Here is an 8528-nt window from a genome sequence, read left to right as displayed (position 1 = left end):
AGAAAAGGAAATGACATAGCTACAAACCTATGCCTGCACCAAAGGTGACCTTTACAATACCATTTTTAAAGGACAGGGGAAGAGAAAGATGTGCTCACATTTTATTTTTGCTGTTGTCTGAAATGTCCTGATTCTTTGATACTGAGACAGGAGCTGCTGCTTCGCTGCCGAAAAGAGCAAGTTTCCTGAGGAGTGGGTTCCCCAGGGCGATGAGCAGTTTTTAATTAGAGTCAGGGAAGACCAGCCAAGGGACCAGGCGCTTTTCTATCACAGCTAATGCATAACAATCAAATTGGCTGTTTTGGCTGAAAAACTAGTCAAACTACAATGTGTTCTAATTACTCGGGTCACCACATTGGTCAACATCAAGGAAGCCAAAAGCATCTGCCATTTTTATACATGTTTAAGCATCTTATAAGCAAGTATGTATTTGAGGGTTTTTTTCAGTTGTTTTAGGATTGTGTCAGGTGAAAGAAATAAGAACACAGGAAAATAAACAACTACTAAATGGTATTTTTGTTTTGAGGATATATAGCTTTAAGTGTTTCCTCTATGTTTAGTCTTTGCCACTACTAGTACCTAGTAAATCATCAGAAAGGAGAAATGCATTATTTTTCAAAGTTTCAAGAAAATTCAATGTGTCTCCAGTAACTGTTACTGTCTCCCACTAATTCTCACATGTTTATGTATCTGCCAGCTCAAGCCAAGCTCTTTGGCTTGCAGGATCTTACACTTTCACCCCCCAGGCTTTGGTTCATAAGACTAACTCTGATGGGAGGTATTAAAAGACACACAACACAACCATTACAGAGAAAAAAAAAATAAAATAAAACTCGCTTAGTTCCTTGAAACCAAACTTCCCCTTCTCTGGAGTCTCCCAAGTGTTTCAGAAATATCCATGGGCTGGGCAGGTGTAGCAGGGAGTAGGCGACTATACTAGAACGAAAAAAAAGGTCTGCTACCATGACTTTGCTTTTAGATACTTCAATGAGCAATTGTTTTAATAGATGACAAGTATGAATCCTCCCGTAGAACATTCTCATAGCTACGGAGTCCTGTAAGGCAGAGTACCTTATCTGATAAATGAAGCCCTACATTGATATTCAAAATGCTGAGTTAGCATTCCCACAGCTATAGAACTACTTTCCGCATGTGCCCTCAGCCTCTGCCTGACAAACCCTTCTAGACCTCTGCAGAAATAAACAAGCAGCAAGAAACATCAGGACTCTGATACTTAGAGTCCAACTGCATCTAAATGTTCATTAATCTAGAAGCCTCTCAACTGCTGTAATTAGAAACTGTAATGCTATTACCCACAGAGGCAGTTTCTATTGCTAAAGTCGTAAATTGAGTGATTTGGTTATAATCTATCTTTGTAGGAGCACGGGTGTGTGGTAAGGGAATTGGTGAAAGATGGATTCAGCAGCCATCACCTCCAGCTCCTAAGCTGCTTTTTATTTAGCTGATATCAGAAGTCCTGGCTGCACAACCATATTCAGCACAACTCCACTTGATTGCGCATAGTGATCATGATGAGCTCCATTCAGGGAACAGCAGGTCAGAAAAAAAATCCCTGTTACATAAATATAGTCAGTAAATATAGTCAATTTATACTTTTGTACACTGATCATAGTCTGCAATTTCCTGTATAGGATGGCACAGCAAAAGACTTAGTCTCAGAAAAAAGAAGAAATCTATTTGCATTTCTTTGTGTTTACATGGTTTCTCTGACAAAATATTTGGAAAGCTCCCTTCTCAGTGGACAGGGTTTTTTTAATTTTTCATCTGATATGATTAATTACTTCAGTAATCAACTTTTCCCCTTCAGAATCTTACTATCTAAATAGGTCTAAATTTCTTTCTTTCTCTCTTTTATGTATTTGTTGTTGTTGTGGTTGGTTTTTGTTTTCATGCCTTCCCCTTTCCACAGTAATCTCAGTTTTAAGTCATCAGCAGCACAGTTCAGCAGTATAAAAGATGCTCATATATCCTGGCCCGGTCTCTCATGTTCACAGCCTGGCTGGAGCTGCTCAGTGCTATGTCCACTGTTCCAGGTCTGCAGATGCTGTGCTCAGCAGTGGGACCTCAAATGTCTCCTAGACAGATAGAAGTGTCTATAGAAGATGGATGACATTTAAAGGTCCCACTTGAGATGAACGCTCCATTTGATGAAGTGCCTTGCAGACCCAGATACAGTCAATTCATAGTGCAAAAACAGTCTAATAGATATAAATCACATCAAATTGTAGCCAGATATGTATAATAGTAGGCAAATATAAACAGTGCTACTCCTGTTGTGGTCTTTGTTAAAATAGAACCAAAGCCAAAGGGCAGTCACTAAAGGAAGGGAGTAATACGAGGAAAGAGTGAATATTGTGTTGCTTCCTTGGTCAAAACATGGTCAGTCATACCTGAAGGACGGATGTCAAAACAGATGAGGCAATACCTGCATTGACACGTCAGCATGCTGCACGTTTGCATGAAAAGGCAGACAGTAGAAAACAAAAAAGTGTCAGGGACCCTGTGTGTTTCTGGCATTACTTAACACACTTTGACCCCGCTGATACAGAAACAGAAGTGTATGGACAAAGCAGCCGCTACTGTGACAACAGCACTGAAGACAAGTACAGGGCTCCAGAACGACCACAGCTGCCTGAGACAGAGCTTCCGCAGGATGGTGAGTGACCGTGTCCCGAGAGCCACGCGGACACAGCTGCCTGGACCAGGAGGTCTCTTCCTGCGTCAGGAAAGTCTCACTTTTTTCCTTGCCCACACCTCTGCACTGAAACCAGCACTCACGTTCAGTAATGCACAAAATGGCAGAACGTCATAGTTTCACCACTGCCACAGGGAGACGAGAGCCTAGCTATCAAAAAGTACACGGCAAAGCTATCTATTTGTCTATTATATCATCTAACTCAGATGCTAAACTGCAAACCAACACCAAACAATGAGGAAGATTACATGTTTAAACACTACCGAAGTGTAAAACTCAGCAGAGGGGAATGGCGCTGGAGGGAAATGGAAAATTTTTAAAGCTAGATTAACGTATCCTGCAAAGCTCTTTATGCCATCTGGTAATACAAGCACTAAAAGACCAATATGGAAGAGTGAATAAGTTCAAAAAGTAATCAAGAATAAGAATCTGGCATAAAAAAAAAAAAAAAGGACAGCATCTGTTACAGAGAACGAAGGGAAATCACATCTATCTCATACTCAAGTAATAGGAACTGATGGACTGAAAGCCTATTTTTATAGCATACTTAAAGCTTCTGGGAGATGCAGCTGATAAATTCAGATGATAATTCCACCTTCCATCTGGCAGGTGAAAGAGCCTTCCCCAGTTCCAGGGCTAACCACCACTTATGGTTTACTGCCTCGTGTCACAACTAGGTCTGTCAGGAAGAATGATACCAACGTAACAATACACGTATGCAAATACTCATCAGCAACTAAGACCACGGCCCAGTTTCCCACAGCATGCTCTCCTGCCCACAGCACTTGGTGTCCCTCTCCCCCAGCAGGAGGGAGCATGGCTGGGTATCTCGGCTCTAGCTGCAGAGCAGCAGTGACAGGGAAAGCTGCAGTTCTCCTGTCCTCTCCTCACAGCTCAGGCAAAAGCTGTGTTTGAAGCCTTGCTAATGATCTGTGAGTGCGTGCTGGAGTGGGGGCGAGAAAAGAGGAGAGATGCACAGGAGAGGATGTACTGGATTCCCACTGGGTGGCCTACATTCGAGGTCTAATTCAGCACCTGATCACGGTGGGGTATGAGTTTCAGAAAGGGACCTCTCAAAGCAGGAGGACACAAGGGTGGCCAAAGGGGAGTTATGACGATTTTTCCTTTGCGTATCTCTACACAAGAAGCTTGCTTTGGAAAGGGCCATTTGTCATATCTGGATGGCTGCTCCCAAATACCACATGTATTTGAAAGAATTAACAAACATATGGTCTGATTTGTAAATGATAAAAACATACAAAATCACCCCTACCATCCCCTGCTATGTATTCTATTTAAATCTGGAACAAGTCCCCTGACTCTCACCCAGAGTTACACAAACCAGAACAGACAAGACAGTATCTAGTCCTTTCTTGACCAATTTCCTTTTCTGACATATTGTAGAAGGCACGATACACACAGCCATGCGCATCTTTGCTTTCCCGATAGTTTGTGACTCGTCACAAATTCAGGCCATATTTGTGCCTGTAAACATGACTATCAGACCACTATCTGTAGGATCTGCAGTGTCATGAATTAATCTCGTGCGATCTGTTTGCTTTACCAGCTGTATAGGAAATTCTCATCCACTGTCTATAAAGTCATAGCACATTATGTTCTTTTGAAATTCCACTTGTATTCACAGTTAAACCTTTAGCTTAGATTATCTCACGTTTATTATAAAAGTTTCCTTAACCCTCCGTTTTTTCTGGAACAAACTCATTTTCTGTTGTTACTCTATTCCCATTAAAATAATTGATACCTCAACACATTTTTCTACTTTCATATTCATACCTGCACCTGAAAAATCCATTTTATGTTGGCAAAGGCCTAAGTCCAACTACACTTGCTGGTTATTACATAACGTGACACGGAGATGTGTAACATCTAATGAGAAAGACAAATGCAAGAAGCACAGTGAAAAGTGAAGACAGAGCACAGAGCTATTTAACAGAAGGAGCAGGTATACTAATGACCAGTGAGGATAAAGAGGAAAGTTTTAGTACTGTTGTCTTTTGTGTTTCTCAGCAATTTCCTTCCAACTGAAACCACAACCACAGGGAAGTGAGCAGTATGTTTGGAAATCAAATCACACACTTGACATCAAGCAAGTCAAAAAGAGCCTTGTAGGTGATCAAAACCTTGTGGTATCTCCCATCACAGTGCTCGAGACTTGTAGAAGCTGGCTCTTCCAGAGAGCCTGTAGAGGTGACCCTTCCTCTCAGCTATGAGAAGCTTTTAGATTCAGGTGTATAGATTCAGATTCAGATACAGGTAGACGTCAGTTACATCCCAATTTTCAAAAGAAATTACATCCATGAGAGAGATTTTCTTAACCTCTACGTGCATATTACTGGATTTCTGAAGAAAAAATCCATTTTATTCATCAAAAATGTATAATACAGTATTTTACCTTCAATATGCAGGGAAGGCGGGTCATCAGGCAACAAACGAAAAGCAGCAGCATAATGTCCAGTGCCATGGGAGTCCCGACTTCTCTTAATCTGACAAAGAACTGAAGATCAAACATCTTGTGATTATCTGTTCTTCTAAGCAAAATGGTAATTGACTGAAAAGTATACATTATGAGCAGGCAACATTCCCACAGGAGGCCCAGGATGACAGAATTCTGTCACATAATCAGCTGACATCAAGTCCCTGCTTGATTTCTTTCCTAAAAAGGTTCAGCATGTGAAAGATCTCACCCTCCATTGACAATACATAGTTTGTTTAGTCTTCCTGTTCCCCCTCTTCTCTACCAGTGTTTGCCATCTTTTAGCGTAACTCCATAGAATAAATACAATACAACACGAAGGACATTCTCTGTTTCTCTCCAGAAGACTACATGCTCCAAGACTATGTCCTTATAATGTTTTCTCTAATTGCTCAGAAAAAAAAAACAAAACAAAACACAAAGATCTATCACCTTGTCTTGATAATGAAGTATTGCCAAAAGGCAAAAGGCAAAGTCTTGTTTTATTCCTGTTGTTTCCTACTAGGATTAGATTCCAGTCCCCTGTCTTCAATGAGAGCCAAAGGGCCCTTTATTTTCCTGAATAAGAACTTCGTTATTATCTCATCAGACTTATTTTTAGAATATTTGAATAGAATATCTTTGTCAGTTGCTACTGTATAAATAGCGGTTGCTAAGGAAGGAACAGTAGCTGTTTCCTTAAGCAACAGTAGCAAAAGAGAATGAAAGAGCAAATGATTTCTTAGCAGAAACAGTAGACTAAGAGCAGCAGTTCTCTTCTATTGCAGTATTTTAAAAATGTAGAAATGCCATCCACTAAAGTATTGGTATTTTAAGTTAGAAAAATATAGCAAATCTACCTCAAATTGGCACATTTTCTGAAGAGTGTAAGGGATTGTTCCTGCTTCTGAAATTCTCATTTTGTAGCTCTTCAGTTTTATAGTTGTAGACATATTTACTCTATTTTTTATGGTTATTTGTCTACTTCAGAGCAATTTGAGTAATTCACAACTCAAGGATCTCACATTCAGAATGACATTAAAGATTTCCAGCAAGGCTACAAGTTCCCTGTAGCTGCAGAGAGCATGTATTTAGGTACATCACCATTATTTAGTGAAAGATTTATCAGAAAAAAAGGGTTTGGTTTCTTATTTTTATTCATTTATTGAGATCTAAAAGTTGCCAGATGAGAACACTGGTGCAAAGAATTTGGTTTGGGGGACTAAAACTCTCTACTGGTGCTTCTACTGAACCCCCCATCTTAGTGGATGGATTCAGTAATTTCACAGTTGGAGATTACCATTGTGCTATTCTTTATCACTTTCAGAGAACAAGAGCAGTCCACTGCTCCCAGCCCACTAATGAAGCCACTAGCAGCTGCATAACTGAGAGATTTTGCTGATGTGATCGTTTCAGGAAACCAGCTGCCACACACTGTTCTGGCTGTAGTCACTAAGGGAAGACATTATGACAGTAGAGCTCTTCTGGGGAAAAAAAGCTTAGGACTTGTCTACACAGGGGACAATTCAGTATGGTTTATCTGAATTAGCCAGAGATTTGATGTGTATTAGTTAGAATCATATAAAACCTCTGGCTGTATACATTTATTCAGAATTAAATCATCCTAATTTGATTAACTTCTAAATGTTTTACACAGCTAGTGATAACAGACCAAGAGTAGAAGACATGTAAAAGTATCTAAAATTATCTGCTACTGAACACAGTCACTCTCCCCACCTCATAGCAGAATGAAGTTTCAAGAGCTGACAACTGGAATAGAAGAACCTGAATTCAAGGATCTGACAGGCAGAGAACTGAATGTCACCATCATCTTAAATGGTAGTTGGAGCCTGGGCACTAGCTGGTTATATTGCTTCCAGCTAGAGAGGTCATCAAACATGCCTGCATCACAGTACCCTTTTAGGCAACTGGAAGCTAAGCATCTTTGAAGCTGGCCTTAACGACAGCTATCTTACCACCAGCTTGTCTGGGATAGAGTTTGTCAGACACTGGGGACCGGTTTCATATGGGATAGACTGCACTTCCTAGGATTCTCTACAGAGAGAGAACAAGCTCCAGGATTGAGCAGGGAACTACATACCTAACCCTCCTTAGAAGTGGGCTGGTAAATGATGAGGTAAATATAGGCAGCTTAGTATCAAAAGCAAAGCTGTTAAGAGTCATACCTTAGCATGACAACTCAGCGAGTGCTGAGGAAACAACCAGGCTTACCACACAGTCACACCTTGGCTTCCAATTCCCACCCTGATAAGAGCATTTCTGGGGTGTTCACAGTTTCCTCTTCCCAGAACATGAGGTCCAGCCTGGAAACTCCAAGGAGTTTTTTCAGCCATCCTCATACAGGAGAGGATGACAAAAAGGCAACAGACACTCTGAAGCTTTTCTTTATTTTCCATTGTGGAAGTCCCCAAAAGCCAAAAGGCCTAGAAAGTGGAGGAGATGGTCAAGCGCTGAAGCCATGATAGGTCTCCATTCATTTGGCTTTCCACTTGTCCAAGTGAGAACTGGGCATCTGCTGGCTCCAGCTACAGTCATACTTACAGCACATTCAAGGCGAGGGCCTGGCATCTTGCCTGTTCTGTCTAGTTTCCCAAAAGTACTTGAGGACAGACAAAAGGTGTTGGTGCACAGCAGGGAAGTCTGGTTGCTGGGGCCAAGCCAGCTATCGGAGGCAGTGCCTGGTGAAACTGCACTTGATATACTTGGAGGTGCCACAAAGTTGAGAGGTTTGGAGGTCTGCTTGCCCTTCTGCCTGCAAAAGCTCCTGTGTGTCCCCAAGGCCAAGGCTATGCAGAGGGCCAGAGATGTATTTGATCAAAACAGACTCAGGTTATCTGTCCCTAAAATGTAGTACACTCTGCCTTCTGCATGGCAATCCTCAGAAATACCAAAAATAGACCTCAGAAGAGTATAAAAAGCTCCCTGCTAACATAATGTGCAAATGGACTGTCACACTCACGGTGATCTTGGACAGCAACAAAATTAGAAGGCAACAGCACAGAAAACTGCAGCTGAAAAATACCAACATTTTCCTCTTTTAATACATATTGTTAAAATGAACATTTTTAAAAGCTGAAGAGATGTGAGACCAGATGCTATTGCCGTATGTCTTATGCAGTTCATGATTACGAACGAACAGCAAAATACATATAAGGGAATCTAAAATGATATGGATACGAGCCCAGCTGGTGTCCCCATATGCCTTATGAATTCCATTTTTAGGAACACAGCAGCATTTAGCATTAGAGATACTTCTTAAACATCTCATTTATAAATAGAGTGGAGCTGTTTCACTGAAGTACACGCAGAAAGGTCCAT

Source organism: Streptopelia decaocto (assembly GCF_964273445.1).
Source record: "Streptopelia decaocto genome assembly, chromosome: 5".
Classification (NCBI taxonomy): domain Eukaryota; kingdom Metazoa; phylum Chordata; class Aves; order Columbiformes; family Columbidae; genus Streptopelia; species Streptopelia decaocto.
Note: the sequence above shows the minus strand (reverse complement) of the source record.